The following is an 8,039-nucleotide window of genomic DNA, read 5'->3' as shown; positions in this document are numbered from 1 at the left end:
CAGCAGCCCTGCCCCTAGGGATTGTGGCCCTTCTACACGTGGGGAGAGACGGATCAGTGCCCCTGGCAAGGGCCAGACCTGAGAGGGAGGCCCAGCCTCCAGGAAGCTCTGGGTCGGGTCTTCGTCCCGTCCTGCTCTCCAGGCTGGAGAGGGGTCCCGCAGCGTGCGGGGCGTTGGGTCAGTTGGGGACGGGGGTGGCCCAGGACCAGACAGGAGGTCTTCGGAGGGTGCCAGGGAGGGGAAAACAGGAGAATTTTCTCCTGCAGCGGAGGAGAGGCTGCAGCACCTGGGTGGTGCCCACCTCGCCGCGCCTCGGGCAGGAGCGGAGGGGGCGGGAGGGTGCTTGCCAAGGGGCTGTGTTGCCGGGGTACGGGGCCTCGCGGCTAGCCGGACACCTCCGCGAGAGAGGTGCGAGAGGAGCGGGGAGAGGTGGGGACGGGCGGGGGCCACCTCCTGCGGCTGCGGAGAGGGACAGGGTGGATTGGGGGCCAGCTCTTTAGGGAGGAGGGGGCGGACGCTCGGTGCGGAGGGGCTGGGGCCGGGGGCGTAGCGGGAGGAGGGCGGGGACGGGGCTGGGCTAGGGTCGTGGGCGGGGCCATGGCTAGACGGGGGCGGGAGCCATGGAGCGCGCGGGGGCGGGGCAGGGGGCGCGGGGGGCGGAGCGGCCGTTCGGGGGCGGGGTGGGCGGTGGGGGAGGCCAATGGGCGCGCGCGGCGCAGACCCCGCCCTCCGAATCCCCGTCCCGCGGCGGCGGGTGCTGCATAGTCATGAGGCGCAGGGGCCGGCGCTGCGTCAGCGGAAGCGGCGCGGAGCGGCTGTTTCCGACCCGATAAAGCGGCGTTGTCTCCGCGCGCCGGCCGCAGGCTCGCAGCGCTCCCTCCGCGCCCGCGTCGGTGACTGACTGACCGCCCGGCCGGCCGGCCGAGGGAGCAGCCCCCGCCCGGACCCGCCGCCGCCTCCCGACCCCGGTGCGCCCGGGGCTCCGCGCCCCCGTCGCCCCTGCCCGGCCCGGCCGCCCCGCCGCCCCCGCGGCCCCGGCCGGAGGAGACAGGTGAGTGGCCTGCCGCCCGCAGCCGCCCGCCTCGCAGCCCTCTGCACCTCGCACCTGGGCGCCGGGCACCTGCCGCCTCCCCACCCCCACCTCCCGCACGGCCTCGGCCTCCAGGTCGGGTCCGCGCGGCAGCCGCAGCCCCGCACCTTCTCCGGGTGGGGGGGGACCTGCCCCCACCCGGCTTGCGCTGGCTCGTCAGGGTTCCCCCATTCTTTCCGCCTCCTCTTTTCGGATTGCACCTGCCCTGGTCCCCAGCCTTGCAGCCTCCCTGATCCTCCCACCCCGGCCCTCACCCTGGAGCGCGCGCCTTCATTTGGACCCGGCCCCCTTTCGCACCCATCAGTCCTCCCCGCCCCCAGTTCCTCGGATTTCTCTACCCGGAGAGGAGCCTGGCGCCTCTAACTCCTGGTCCTGACCCTGTCCTGTCCTCCTAACCGCTGCCTGCTGTCTCTAACTTCTGAGAATTCAACCAGTGATCCACCACCACTCGCGAAGTGGTCCCCTCTCCCCTGTCTGGACCGGTCCTCCCAACCGAACACACTTCCTTCTTCCCCTTCCCCCTCCCCTTCTTCTTCCCCTCCTTTCGCTCTCCCCAGTGCACACACGCCCCTCTCAGCTCTGCTAGCCAGTGTCCCCCACCTCGGACCCCCAGCCTGCACCGCCAGACTGTGGCTCTGCCCCGGTCTCATCGGCACTGTGCTCCCTTGTGTCCCTTTGAAGATACCTTGATTTTCTGAGGCCGACCTTGTCCCTGGAGGAAAGAGGCCAGGGCATCAGTTCATCCAGGCCCAGAGTCCCTGCTCTGTGGAAGTCTCCGCACCTTTGCGTCTCAGCACCCGCTGCCCCTTTCCCCTTTGAGCTTAACCCGTTCCTCCCCCAGGTATCCTGCTCTGGATTGGAGCACATCCAGCAGAGGCTTTTCCAGCGGAGGCGGATCCACACGGGGCCCAGCCTCCTGGTTAGCTATTCAGAATGATTCTTGAAGGCGGGGGCTAAGGAGGGCTGGGAAGGGCCGCTTGACCTCCTAAGGAGCCTGAGGTTTTTTGTCTCTCCAGTGCGGGTCACTGATGGAGTGTGGCTTCAGGTTCACAGACCTAGCCACTGACCTCCATCTGATATCTCAGCTGACTCCAGCAAAACGGGGCTTGTCGTTTTTATTATTGTTATTGGGCTGTCTTTTCCAGTGTAGGACCCGGAGCGAGGAGGGTTTACCAGATGAGTGATTGAAGTCATTGTTATGGGGTCAGATGATTCTTGTGGGCTGGCAGATTCTGAATTGAAGCCCATTTCTGCTGGGGAAAAGCGCCACTGCATCTGCCTGGCATTACCGAGAGCGCCTTGCGCTTCCATTCCCCAGACGGTCTCATCCTTCCTGTGTCATTGGCAGACAGGTAGAGTGTGGTAGGAATCTTTTCCTTCTGCTATTTTGTGCTGGCTTTAGAAAAAAGTAAGAAAACAAAAAGCTGGAGTATTGGTGTACAGGTCAGGGAGTGTAACACATGGGGATCAGAGCAGGTAACACCGACCTTTAAATAAATGTATGATATCCTCACTTTTCTGCTAGGTTTGAATTATTGTTAAAAGATCAAACAGATTATTTAATGCTTGGGAGAGGTTTTGCAGAAGCCACTTGAGGATGAGAGACTCAGGCGCGGTTAAGAACTCATGTGCTTTTAGAGAGGCTGGGGATCTAGGTCGTCTTACACACTAAGGATTTCACACCCATTCAGGCTAATTGTTTTTGTGGCAGTGGCTGTAAAGGAAAGAAGCAAATCGTTTGAAATGTGTTTGAAATACATACTGGGTATTTAAAGGTGTATTTTTGTGGTCCAGGTGTTCACAGGGCGGGGAGGGGGGAGGCTGCCCAGGGCCACCTCCCGGGGCTTGTGGGGGGAGTGGCCTGCTGCCCTGCCGAGATGCGTGCTGCAGCTTTGGCCCTTGCTACATCGTGAAAGCCCATCAGAGATTGGACTGGGTGAGCTCCAAGGTGTCTTGCAGCTTGTAACACCCTCTAACTTTGCTTATTGGAGAGGAGGGGGTGGGGGAGGGGCGGAGCAAGCCTGTAAACCGGATTCTGCCTCCTTTCCGTGAGCCCTGAGATCCCTCCCAGCCCGCCTCGCAGATCTGCAGGGAAGGAGAGGGCTGCGGCAGCGGCAGCTCCCCCCTTTCCCGATGGAGGAAAGGAGCGGAGGAAGGTATTTCAGCCGATCTTGAGGTTGCTCGATGGTGAATGGATTGTATCTGTGTTGTCAGAGAGGTGGGGAGGACGGCGGAGCGCAGCGCTGGGGTTGGGGCTATGATTGGCGTTCTGACTGTGGTGCATCCAAGTGCCCTCTCCCACTCTTCCCGAGGGCCCGGACGCCCAGTGGCTGGCTGGGCTGGTTTGTGACCAACAGCCTCGTGGCCTGACACCGAGTGAGGGTGACTGACAAGCACTGTAGGTGGCAGACAACCCCAAATTGCCAGTGCCCTTCTTGGGAACACCCCTGGCAGAGTCGTGTCTGTAATTTGTGGAGCCAGAATGTGCTGGAAGCCGCGTTCCTGTTAATGATGGGTGAGGACTGCTCCTCACTGGCCTGCTAGGTTCCCCAGGTTTTCATCACTGCGTGATTATGCTTACGAAGGCGCACTTAGTGAAACACCATCAGCAGGATTGTCTCCACCTGAGCCAGGAAACAGATCTGACCAGAGGGAGCGAACCTCTCAGCTGAAGAGCAGCCTTGTAGAAAGGAAGGGGTGAGAGAGGACCCCAAAAGCAGGCGTCTGCAGTGGGTTTTCATGCAGAGGACCTGAGCGACTGCACCTCCCCCACCGGCTCCTAGACAAGGTCCCCTTGTTTAGATTAGCTTAATTACCCCACGAAAATCAATGAACAAGGATCTTTTTAAATGTGAAACTTTCAAAATGTGCTCCTAGTGGCCTTTTCCCCCCAGTATCAAATGCTAACTAAGCCTTTGTGAAATCGGCACTTTCAGAGGACTGGGAGACCTCTTTAATGTTCATGGAAATGAATCTTCTCTACCCTGGATCAGGAGGGGGCCTGCCGAAAGAGAAGCTTGACACGTCATATCGTCATTTTCAACCCCTTGCCATTTGGGTGGAGGTGACAGGGGAAACAGCTAGTGGAGGCCTCATAGTGTTTATAAAGTGGCCTCCTTGGCAAGTGACTTTTTGAGGAGGCATTTTAAGAAGATTAAAAACATCTACAGACTTAGAGGCAGCTGCATAGCCTACTTAGTGTTTCATATCCCGGATAGAGTGGCCCTTTGAGAGCTGTGGGTGGGTCGCCATTGTTCCCACCTCAGACGACGTGGGTGTTAGTGCCCCAGAAAGACGGGGCAGTCGGTAGGGGTCATTTGTTGGTGCCACTAGTTAGATTTCGGGAAACAGCACAAAACCCTGATGATGGAGAGAAGGGCTCTGAGTTCTCTTTGGCTCAGCTGCTGTGTAGCTTGGGGACTTCAGGTGAGAGGGAGAGGGAGTTCTCTCTCTCCCTTTGTTTTCGTTTTTTTGAGAGAGAGTCTCACTCTGTCACCCAGGCTGGAGTGCAGCGGTGCAATCTTGGTTCACTGCAGCCTCCGCCTCCCAGGTTCAAGTGATTCTCCTGCCTCAGCCTCCCACATAGCTGGGACTATAGGTGCACATCACCATGCCCAGATAATTTTTGTATTTTTAGTAGAAATAGGGTTTCACCATGTTGTCCAGGCTGGTCTTGAACTCCTGACCTCAAGTGATCTGCCCATCTGGGCCTCCCAAAGTGCTGGGATTATAGTCTCTCTCCTTTGCGTGCGTGTGTGTGCATGTGTGTGCGTGCGCGCATGCGTGCGTGTGTGTGTAAGAGTCGGGGTCTCATTGTGTTGCCTAAGCAGGTCTTAAACCCCTAGGATCAAGTGATCCTCATGCCCCAGCTTCCCAAGTAGCTGCTGGGATTATAGGTTCATACTACCACACCTGGTGGGATTTCTCTTAAGTGAGAGGGGCTGGGCTGCAGCTGCATTATTTTGAGGGTCGTCCCAAGGCCCACCTTCCTGTCTAGTGAGGGCTCCAGAACACAAGTTCGCTCTCAGAGTCTGTGGGGAGCCCCGGGGGGCAGGGGTGTGTGTGTGGGAAGTAGTGCTGGGCATTTTGTCCCCAGCGCAGGAATAAGGGTGCCAGCCGGTCCAGAAGTGGGATCCTGAGGCAGCTGAAGGGATTTGCATAACCTTTCAAGTCATTGAGCTTGGCCATCTTACCCTCCCACCTCTGCTGGGCCCAGGCCCTGGTGAGGGAGGTATTGTTCAGACCTGGGTCTTGGTACTTTCATCCTCCTAAACCTGTGGAAAGATTTTGCTGGCAGTGAGAGGAAGCTGCATTCCTGAACTCTGGCCCAGAGGTGCTGAATTTGCTGTATTGAAAAGTCGCTTCCTACCTGGGATTCTGTTAGGCTACTTGCTCTGAGTTTTTGTAGTTTGCCCCAAGGTTTCTCTTGGGGTTCTGCCTTGAAATCCTGGAGCCACCTGAATTGACAGGTAACCAAATTTTTCCTGTTTCAAAGGAAGGAACATCTTAAGTGAAAAATGCATAGCAAACCCTTGAAATAGATAATAAAGAGGGATCAACACGGTGTGCTTACCCGGTCAGATGTGATGGTCATTGTGCTTTCATATATGACCCTGATTGCACAGTTTTAGGACATCACTCAGGCTGGGCACGGAGGCTCATTCCTGCAATTGCAACACTCTTAGAGGCTGAGGCAGGAGGATTGCTTGAGTCCAGGAGTTCCAGGCCAGCCTGAGCAACATGGCAAAACCCCAACTGTACAAAAAATACAAACATTAGCCGGGCGTGATGGCACGTGCCTATAGTCCCAGCACTTTACGGGGCTGAGGTGGGCAGATTGCCTGAGCCCAGGAGTTTGAGACCAGCCTGGACAGCATGGCAAAACCCTGTGTCTATAAATACAAAAAAATTAGCCAGATGCGGTGTCTCACATCTGTGGTCCCAGCTACTCGGGAGGCTGAGGCTGGAGGATTGCTGGAGCTCAGGAGGTCCAGGCTGCAGTGAGGGGAGATCACACCCACACTGCACTCCAGCCGGAGCAACAGAGTGAGACCCTGTCTCAAAAAAATAAAAATAGAAAAAAAAGACATTTTAAGTCCAGAAAACAACGAGTAAGTTCCTTATCACCAACAATTTAGTCATCATTTTAGGGAAATACATTTATTCAAGAACATGGTTTTTGGTTTGGTATATGGGAAGGGAATATTTTTTAAGTTTTTCAAGGGGGGGTGATTTGACATCTCCACGCTGGAGATGAAATCGCGTATTAAGAGCTTGTTAGACGTAGGGGAGGGGGACTGCCTGCGTGTCGCAGAGGCAGCTCTTCTGCTGTCAGTGATGGGTGAGTTAGGAATGTTTTTTAGACTTACATTGCTGTCAAGCAGAGGCCTGCAAATATTTTTGCTCACGTGTTCCGTAAAATAACTTTGAGGCCTGGCACGGTGGCTCATACCTGTAATCCTAGCTCTTTGGGAGGCCAAGGCACGTGGATCACCTGACGTCAGGAGTTCGAGACCAGCCTGGCCAACATGGCAAAACCATCTCTACTAATAATACAATAATTAGCCAGGTGTGGTGGTGCACATCTGTAATCCCAGCTACTTAGGGGGCTAAAGCACAAGAATGGCTTGAACTGGGCAGGGGGGCGGCGAGGGGAGGTGGGTGGGTGGTGTTGGTGTTGGTGATGGTGGTGGTGGTGGTGGTGAGCCGAGATTGCGTTACTTCGCTCCAGCCTGCGTGAAAGAGCCAGACTCCGTCTCCATCTTAAAAATTGAAAAAAAATAGACACATTTTTAAGTTGACATTTAAATTTTTTGGTCCTAATTTTAAACAACTGCAAAAGATGCAATTTCTAGCATAATGTTGGCATTTAAAAGTAACCCTAGGATTGCTTTTTAAAAAGTATCCAATGTTAAATATCCTAATGATGCCTGTCATCAGTCACCCTTTAACAAAATGAACAAACCGTTCTTAACAGTCTTGACATGTCATGTTTTTTCTTTGTGAACTTGTATGTTTGCTCCGTTTGAAAGTCCTTTTATCCCTCATTCTTTTTTTCCTTTTTTGAGACAGTGTTTCCCTCTGTCACCCAGGTTGGAGTGCAGTGGTGGGATCAGGGCTCACTACAGCCTTGACCACCTAGGTCCATGCAATTCTGTCTCTTCAGCCTCCTGAGTAGCTGGGACCACAGGTGGATGCCATTGTGCCCAGCTAGTTTTTATTTTTATTTTTTGCAGAGATGGGGTCTCACTGTGTTGCCCAGGATGATTTTTTTTTTTTTTTTTTGGGCAGGGTCTTACTCTGCCCCCCAGGCTGGAGTCCTGTGGTGCGATCATGGCTCACTGCAACCTCGACCTTCCGGGCTCAAGTGATCCTCCCACCACCGCCCTCCAGGTAGCTGGGATTATGCCCAGCTAATTTTTTCTTTGTGCTTTTGGCAGAGATGGAGTTTCACCATGTTGCCCAGGCTGGTCATGAACTCCTGGCCTCAAGTGACCCTCCCTCCTGCCTCAGGCTCCCAGAGTGCTGGGACTGCAGGTGTGAGCCACCACACCCAACTATGGACTCTTCTCCATACTGCTCTGTGACAAAAGTATATATATATTGCAATTTAAAACATTTCTGTGATCATTAGTCTATGTTAACATAATGCAGAAGAATGTTTTTTGTCATTGTAATTATCAGTACAGAATTGATCACAGAAGCATAAATATCATTGATCTTGATAAACAATTACTAAATGCACAAAATAAAAATACGTTGGAAGGAGGTCTCGAGCTGGGGGGCGGGGCCCATTTAAGGTACCTTAATTAAAGGGATAATTGAACTGTTTTGGTACCAGGTACACCTCTGTTGCTGGAACATTCCCTGGGAAGAGTGCCTTTCCTCTTGTCTAGGCGGGGCAGCTAGGGTGGAGGTGAGGGCTCCCTGGGCACTGGGACTCTCTCCA

General features: G+C 54.9%; 1 protein-coding gene across 2 annotated transcripts in view; it reads left to right on the top strand.

The window, feature by feature from the left end:
• Window positions 1-785: 785 nt before the first annotated feature.
• Window positions 786-8,039, top strand: part of SLC45A4 (solute carrier family 45 member 4) — a 100,546-nt gene continuing 93,292 nt past the window's right edge. For both annotated transcript variants that reach the window (XM_033202206.1, XM_033202208.1), the window contains exon 1: window positions 786-1,051. The gene's annotated coding sequence lies outside the window, so the exon portion shown is untranslated. The remainder of the gene's footprint in view (window positions 1,052-8,039) is intronic.

The sequence above is a fragment of the Trachypithecus francoisi genome, unplaced genomic scaffold (assembly GCF_009764315.1).
Source record: "Trachypithecus francoisi isolate TF-2019V2 unplaced genomic scaffold, Tfra_2.0 Lachesis_group7, whole genome shotgun sequence".
Classification (NCBI taxonomy): domain Eukaryota; kingdom Metazoa; phylum Chordata; class Mammalia; order Primates; family Cercopithecidae; genus Trachypithecus; species Trachypithecus francoisi.
Note: the sequence above shows the minus strand (reverse complement) of the source record. Positions and strands in the feature narration are given on the sequence as shown.